The following is a 7,992-nucleotide window of genomic DNA, read 5'->3' as shown; positions in this document are numbered from 1 at the left end:
GTACTGGTGCAACAAATCAGACACACAATTATTAAGAATATGCTCTCTCAGGATCAAGTTATACAGGCTGTCATAATCATTAACTTTACTGCCATGTAACCACCCCTCCAAGGCCTTCACTGAATGGTCAATGAAATCAACCCAGTCTTGTGAAGACTCCTTTTTGGTCTCTCTGAACTTTATCCTGTATTGTTCAGTGGTTAAGCCATAACCGTCCAGGAGTGCATTCTTAAGAACTTGGAAATTATTGGCATCATTTTCTTTCACAGTAAGGAGCCTATCCCTACCTTTTCCACTAAATGATAGCCATAGGATAGCAGCCCACTGCCTTTGAGGGACATCCTGTACAACACAGGCCTCTCAAGTGCAGCAAACCACTTGTTAATGTCATCCCCCTCCTTGTAAGGGGGAACTATCTTGTGCAGATTCCTGGAATCATGCTCTTTTACAGGATGACTATGGGGAATACTGCTGCTGCCACCATGGGTATCTTAACCCAACTTCTGTCTTTCCTTCTCTAATTCAAAAGACTGTCTATCCAAATCCAGCTGTTGCTTTTTAAGCTTCAGTCTGGTTTGTTCCACCCTCAACTTATTGAGTTCCCTCTCTAACATTCTGTCATCAGGGTTGGTGGGAGGGACATTCCTAGAAACAGAGGTATGATGGGAATGAACAGAAGGAGACCTGTCCCTTACAGAAGCCACCCTAACAGCTTGGCTGACAGTGTAATGTGAGAGCACATCATCTGGATGAAGTGACTCCACCTCAGGACCAACTATGCTAGACTGTCTAGTAAGGGGCAGGCTAGGAAGTTTCTTTCCTGAATCTTTTCCTGGGGGAGTCCCTGAATCAGATTGGGAACTATTAGGTACTTTTTCAACAGATGAGGCACCTATTGCCTTATCTTGTTCTTTAAGCATGTTAATTAACAGTTCCAAGGAAGGATTCTTCCCTACACTCAAACCTTTCTCTACACAGAGACTCCTTGCTCTTTTCCAGCTAAGGTTGTCATATGCAAGTTTGGACAGATCAACATTTTGGCCTGTGCCAGACATTTTTAGAGAGAGTTAAAGTGATAGAAAAAGAGAAAAAAGTTTTCAGAACTTTTTGGAAAGACAGAAAAAAACTTTTTAAACTTTTAAGAACTTTTTGAAAGTTTAGAAGTACTTTTCAGCACTTAGAAAACAGTGAAAAGAGAAAATGCAAAACTTTTTAGCTATGTGTACACAAACTGAACTTGTTTTGTATATTTTTCTCTTATGAAAAGTACAATGACAAGAGTGGTAAGTAGTCTCAAAGCACTTATCCCACCGCTGCACAACCAATGTAGGAGGCTGGACTGGCTTGTAGTGAGTACCAAGGGGTACTTGCACCTTGCACCAGGCCCAGTTATCCCTTATTAGTGTATAGGGTGTCTAGCAGCTTAGGCTGATAGATAATGGTAGCTTAGCAGAGCAGCTTAGGCTGAACTAGGAGACGTGTGAAGCTACTACAGTACCACAAGTGTCACTTGCACAATATCATAAGAAAACACAATACACAGATATACTAAAAATAAAGGTACTTTATTTTTATGACAATATGCCAAAGTATCTCAGTGAGTACCCTCAGTATGAGGATAGCAATTATACACAAGTTATATGTACACAATACCAAAAATATGCAGTATAGTCTTAGAAAACAGTGCAAACAATGTATAGTTACAATAGGATGCAATGGGGACACATAGGGATAGGGGCAACACAAATCATATACTCCAAAAGTGGAATGTGAACCACGAATGGACCCCAAACCTATGTGACCTTGTAGAGGGTCGCTGGGACTATTAGAAAATAGTGACAGTTAGAAAAATAACCCTCCCCAAGACCCTGAAAAGTGAGTGCAAAGTGCACTAAAGTTCCCCAAAAGACAAAGAGTCGTGTTAGAGGAATAATGCAGGAAAGACACCAACCAACAATGCAACAACTGTGGATTTCCAATCTAGGGTACCTGTGGAACAAGGGGACCAAGTCCAAAAGTCACAAGCAAGTCGGAGATGGGCAAATGCCCAGGAAATGCCAGCTGCGGGTGCAAAGAAGCTTCGACTGGACAGAAGAAGCTGCGGTTTCTGCAGAAACGAAAAGGGCTAGAGACTTCCCCTTTGGTGGACGAATCCCTCTCGCCTTGGAGAGTCGTGCAGAAGTGTTTTTCCGCCAAAAGAACGCCAACAAGCCTTGCTAGCTGCAAATCGTGCGGCTAACGTTTTCAGACGCTGCTGCGGCCCAGGAGGGACCAGGAGGTCGCAAATTGGACCAGCAGAGAGAGGGGACGTCGAGCAAGACAAAGAGCCCTCTCTGAAGCAGGTAGCACCCGGAGAAGTGCCAGAAACAGGCACTACTAGGATGCGTGAAACGGTGCTCGCCGAAGTTGCACAAAGGAGTCCCACGTCGCCGTAGACCAACTTAGAAAGTCGTGCAATGCAGGTTAGAGTGCCGTGGAGCGAGACTTGGCTGTGCACGAAGGATTTCCGCCGGAAGTGCACAGGGGCCGGAGTAGCTGCAAAAGTCGCGGTTCCCAGCAATGCAGCCCAGCGAGGTGAGGCAAGGACTTACCTCCACCAAACTTGGACTGAAGAGTCACTGGACTGTGGGGGTCACTTGGACAGAGTTGCTGGATTCGAGGGACCTCGCTCGTCGTGCTGAGAGGAGACCCAAGGGACCGGTAATGCAGCTTTTTGGTGCGTGCGGTTGCAGGGGGAAGATTCCGTCGACCCACGGGAGATTTCTTCGGAGCTTCTGGTGCAGAGAGGAGGCAGACTACCCCCACAGCATGCACAAGCAGGAAAACAGTCGAGAAGGCGGCAGGATCAGCGTTACAGAGTTGCAGTAGTCGTCTTTGCTACTATGTTGCAGTTTTGCAGGCTTCCAGCGCGGTCAGCAGTCGATTCCTTGGCAGAAGGTGAAGAGAGAGATGCAGAGGAACTCTGATGAGCTCTTGCATTCGTTATCTAAGGAATCCCAAGAGACAGAGACCCTAAATAGCCAGAAAAGAGGGTTTGGCTACCTAGGAGAGAGGAGAGGCTACTAACACCTGAAGGAGCCTATCACAAGGAGTCTCTGACGTCACCTGGTGGCACTGGCCACTCAGAGCAGTTCAGTGTGCCAGCAGCACCTCTGTTTCCAAGATGGCAGAGGTCTGGAGCACACTGGAGGAGCTCTGGACACCTCCCAGGGGAGGTGCAGGTCAGGGAAGTGGTCACTCCCCTTTCCTTTGTCCAGTTTCGCGCCAGAGCAGGGGCTAAGGGGTCTCTGAACCGGTGTAGACTGGCTCATGCAGAATTGGGCACATCAATGCCCAAGAAAGCATTTCCAGAGGCTGGGGAGGATACCCCTCCCCTGCCTTCACACCATTTTCCAAAGGGAGAGGGTGTAACACCCTCTCTCAGAGGAAGTCCTTTGTTCTGCCATCCTGGGACAAGCCTGGCTTGACCCCAGGAGGGCAGAAACCTGTCTGAGGGGTTGGCAGCAGCAGCAGCTGCAGTGAAACCCCGGGAAAGGCAGTTTGGCAGTACCAGGGACTGTGCTACAGACCACTGGGATCATGGAATTGTCCCAATAATGCCAGGATGGCATAGAGGGGGCCATTCCATGATCTTAGACATGTTACATGGCCATATTCGGAGTTACCATTGTGAAGCTACATATAGGTAGTGACCTATATGTAGTGCACGTGTGTAATGGTGTCCCCGCACTCACAAAGTTCAGGGAATTGGCTCTGAACAATGTGGGGGCACCTTGGCTAGTGCCAGGGTGCCCTCACACTTAGCAACTTTGCACCTAACCTTTACCAGGTAAAGGTTAGACATATAGGTGACTTATAAGTTACTTAAGTGCAGTGTAAAATGGCTGTGAAATAACGTGGACGTTATTTCACTCAGGCTGCAGTGGCAGGCCTGTGTAAGAATTGTCAGAGCTCCCTATGGGTGGCAAAAGAAATGCTGCAGCCCATAGGGATCTCCTGGAACCCCAATACCCTGGGTACCTCAGTACCATATACTAGGGAATTATAAGGGTGTTCCAGAAAGCCAATGTAAATTGGTAAAATTGGTCACTAGCCTGTTAGTGACAATTTGAAAGAAATGAGAGAGCATAACCACTGAGGTTCTGATTAGCAGAGCCTTAGTGAGACAGTTAGTCACTACACAGGTAACACAGTCAGGCACACTTATGAGCACTGGGGCCCTGGAGAACAGGGTCCCAGTGACACATACAACTAAAACAACATATATACAGTGAAAAATGGGGGTAACATGCCAGGCAAGATGGTACTTTCCTACACAGATACAAACAGTGCTGTGTCTATGGTCTGTGCACGAGTCTCCTTACTCAGAGCACTAGATGCAAACAGCGCTGTGTTTACGGTCTGTGCACGAGTCTCCTTACACACAGCACTAGATCCAAACAGTGCTGTGTCTTCGCTCTGTGCACAAGTCGCCTTACACACAGTACTAGATGCAAACAGTGCTGTGTCTACGGTCTGTGCACGAGTCTCCTTACACACAGCACTAAATACAAACAGTGCTGTGTTTACGGTCTGTGTCTACAGTCTGTGCACGAGGCTCCTTACACTCAGCACTAGATGCAAACAGCGCTGTGTCTGCGGTCTGTGCACGAGTCTCCTTACACTCAGCACTGGATGCAAACAGCGGTGTGTCTATGGTCTGTGCACGAGTCTCCTTGCACACAGCAGCACTAGATGCAAACAGCTTTTTGTCTACGAGTCTCCTTACACACTGCACTAGATGAAAACAGTGCTGTGTCTACGGTCTGTGCACGAGTCTCCTTACACTCAGCACTAGATGCAAACAGTGCTGTGTCTACAGTCTGTGCACGAGTCTCCTTACACACACAGCACTAGATGCAAACAGCTCTGTGTCTACGATCTGTGCACAAGAATCCTTACACACAGAACTAAATGCAAGCAGTGCTGTGTCTACGGTCTGTGGACGAGGCTTCTTACACAGAGCACTAGATGCAAACAGTGCTGTGTCTACGGTCTGTGCACGAGTCTCCTTACACTCAGCACTAGATGCAAACAGCGCTGTGTCTACGGTCTGTGCACAAGTCTCCTTACACTCAGAACTAGATGCAAACAGCGCTGTGTCTGCGGTCTGTGCACGAGTCTCCTTACACTCACCACTAGATGCAAACAGCGCTGTGTCTATGGTCTGTGCACTAGTCTCCTTGCACACAGCACTAGATACAAACAGCGCTGTGTCTGCGGTCTGAGCACGAGTCTTACACACACAGCACTAGATGCAAACAGCTCTGTGTCTACAATCTGTGCACGAGTCTCCTTACACACAGCACATGATACAAACAGTGCTGTGTCTACGGTCTGTGCACGAGTCTCCTTACACCAAGCACTAGATGCAAACAGCGCTGTGTCTACGGTCTGTGCACGAGTCTCCTTACACTCAGCACTAGATGCAAACAGCGCTATGTCTACGGTCTGTGCACGATTCTCCGTACACAAACAACACTAGATGCAAACAGCATTGTGTCTACGAGTCTCCTTATACACAGCACTAGATGCAAACAGTGCTGTGTCTACGGTCTGTGCACGAGTCTCCTTACACATACGGCACTAGATGCAAACAGCATTGTGTCTACGAGTCTCCTTATACACAACACTAGATGCAAACAGCGCTGTGTCTACGGTCTGTGCACGAGTCTCCTTACACACAGCACTAGATGCAAACAGCGCTGTGTCTACGGTCTGTGCACGAGTCTCCTTACACTCAGCACTAGATGCAAACAGCGCTATGTCTACGGTCTGTGCACGAGTCTCCTTACACACAGCACATGATGCAAACAGCGCTGTGTCTACGGTCTGTGCACGAGTCTCCTTACACCAAGCACTAGATGCAATCAGCGCTGTGTCTACGGTCTGTGCAAGAGTCTCCTTACACTCAGCACTAGATGCAAACAGCGCTTTGTCTACGGTCTGTGCACGATTCTCCGTACACACACAACACTAGATGCAAACAGCATTGTGTCTACGAGACTCCTTATACACAGCACTAGATGCAAACAGTGCTGTGTCTACGGTCTGTGCACGAGTCTCCTTACACACACGGCACTAGATGCAAACAGCATTGTGTCTACGAGTCTCCTTATACACAGCACTAGATGCAAACAGTGCTGTGTCTACGGTCTGTGCACGAGTCTCCTTACACACACAGCACTAGATGCAAACAGCGCTGTGTCTACGGTCTGTGCACGAGTCTCCTTACACTCAGCACTAGATGCAAACAGCGCTGTGTCTACGGTCTGTGCACGAGTCTCCTTACACTCAGCACTACATGCAAACAGTGCTTTGTCTACGGTCTGCGCACGAGTCTCCTTACACTCAGCACTAGATACAAAGACTGCTGTGTCTACGGTCTGTGAACGAGGCTCCTTACACTCAGAACTAGATGCAAACAGCGCTGTGTCTACGGTCTGTGCACGAGTCTCCTTACACTCAGCACTACATGCAAACAGTGCTTTGTCTACGGTCTGCGCACGAGTCTCCTTACACTCAGCACTAGATGCAAACAGCGCTGTGTCTATGGTCTGTGCACGAGTCTCCTTACACACACAGCACTAGATGCAAACAGCGTTGTGTCTACGAGTCTCCTTACACACTGCACTAGGTGAAAACAGTGCTGTGTCTACGGTCTGTGCACGAGTCTCCTTACACTCAGCACTAGATGCAAACAGCGCTGTGTCTACAGTCTGTGCACGAGTCTCCTTACACACAGCACTAGATGCAAACAGCGCTGTGTCTACAGTGTGTGCACGAGGCTCCTTACACTCAGCACTAGATGCAAACAGCGCTGTGTCTACGGTCTGTGCACGAATCTCCTTACACACAGCACTAGATGCAAACAGTGCTTTGTCTACGGTCTGTGCACGAGTCGCATTACACACAGCACTAGATGCAAACAGCACTGTGTCACCAGCACTAGATGCAAACAGCGCTGTGACTACGGTCTGTGCACGAGTCTCCTTACACACACAGCACTAGATGCAAACAGCACTGTGTCTACGGTCTGTGCACGAGGCTCCTTACACTCAGCACTAGATACAAACATCGCTGTCTCTACGGTCTGTGCATGAGTCTCCTTACACACACAGCACTAGATGCAAACAGCGCTGTGTCTACGGTCTGTGCACGAGGCTCCTTACACTCAGCACTAGATACAAACTCTGCTGTGTCTACAGTCTGTGCACGAGTCTCCTTACACTCAGCACTAGATGCAAACAGCGCTGTGTCTATGGTCTGTGCACGAGTCTCCTTACACACAGCACATGGTACAAACAGTGCTGTGTCTACGGTCTGTGCACAAGTCTCCTTACACAGAGCACTAGATGCAAACAGCGCTGTGTTTACGGTCTGTGCACGAGGCTCCTTACACAGAGCACTAGATGCAAACAGCGCTGTGTCTACGGTCTGTGCACGAATCTCCTTACACTCAGCACTAGATGTAAACAGCGCTGTGTCTACGGTCTGCGCACGAGTGTCTACGGTCTGTGCACAAGTCTCCTTACACACAGCACTAGATAGAAACAGCGCTGTGTCTACGGTCTGTGCACGAGTCTCCTTATACACAGCACTATATGCAAATAGCGCTGTGTCTACGGTCTGTGCACGAGTCTCCTTACACACACAGCACTAGATACAAACAGCGCTGGGTCTGCGGTCTGTGCACGAGGCTCCTTACACTCAGCACTAGATGCAAACAGTGCTGTGTCTACGGTCTGTGCACGAGTCTCCTTACACAGAGCACTAGATGCAAACAGCGCTGTGTCTACGGTCTGTGCACAGGTCTCCTTACACTCAGCACAAGATGCAAACAGTGCTATGTCTACGGTCTGTGCACGATTCTCCCTACACACACAACAGTAGATGCAAACAGCATTGTGTCTACGAGTCTCCTTATACACAGCACTAGATGCAAATAGTGCT

Source organism: Pleurodeles waltl, chromosome 8 (assembly GCF_031143425.1).
Source record: "Pleurodeles waltl isolate 20211129_DDA chromosome 8, aPleWal1.hap1.20221129, whole genome shotgun sequence".
Lineage (NCBI taxonomy): Eukaryota > Metazoa > Chordata > Amphibia > Caudata > Salamandridae > Pleurodeles > Pleurodeles waltl.
Note: the sequence above shows the minus strand (reverse complement) of the source record.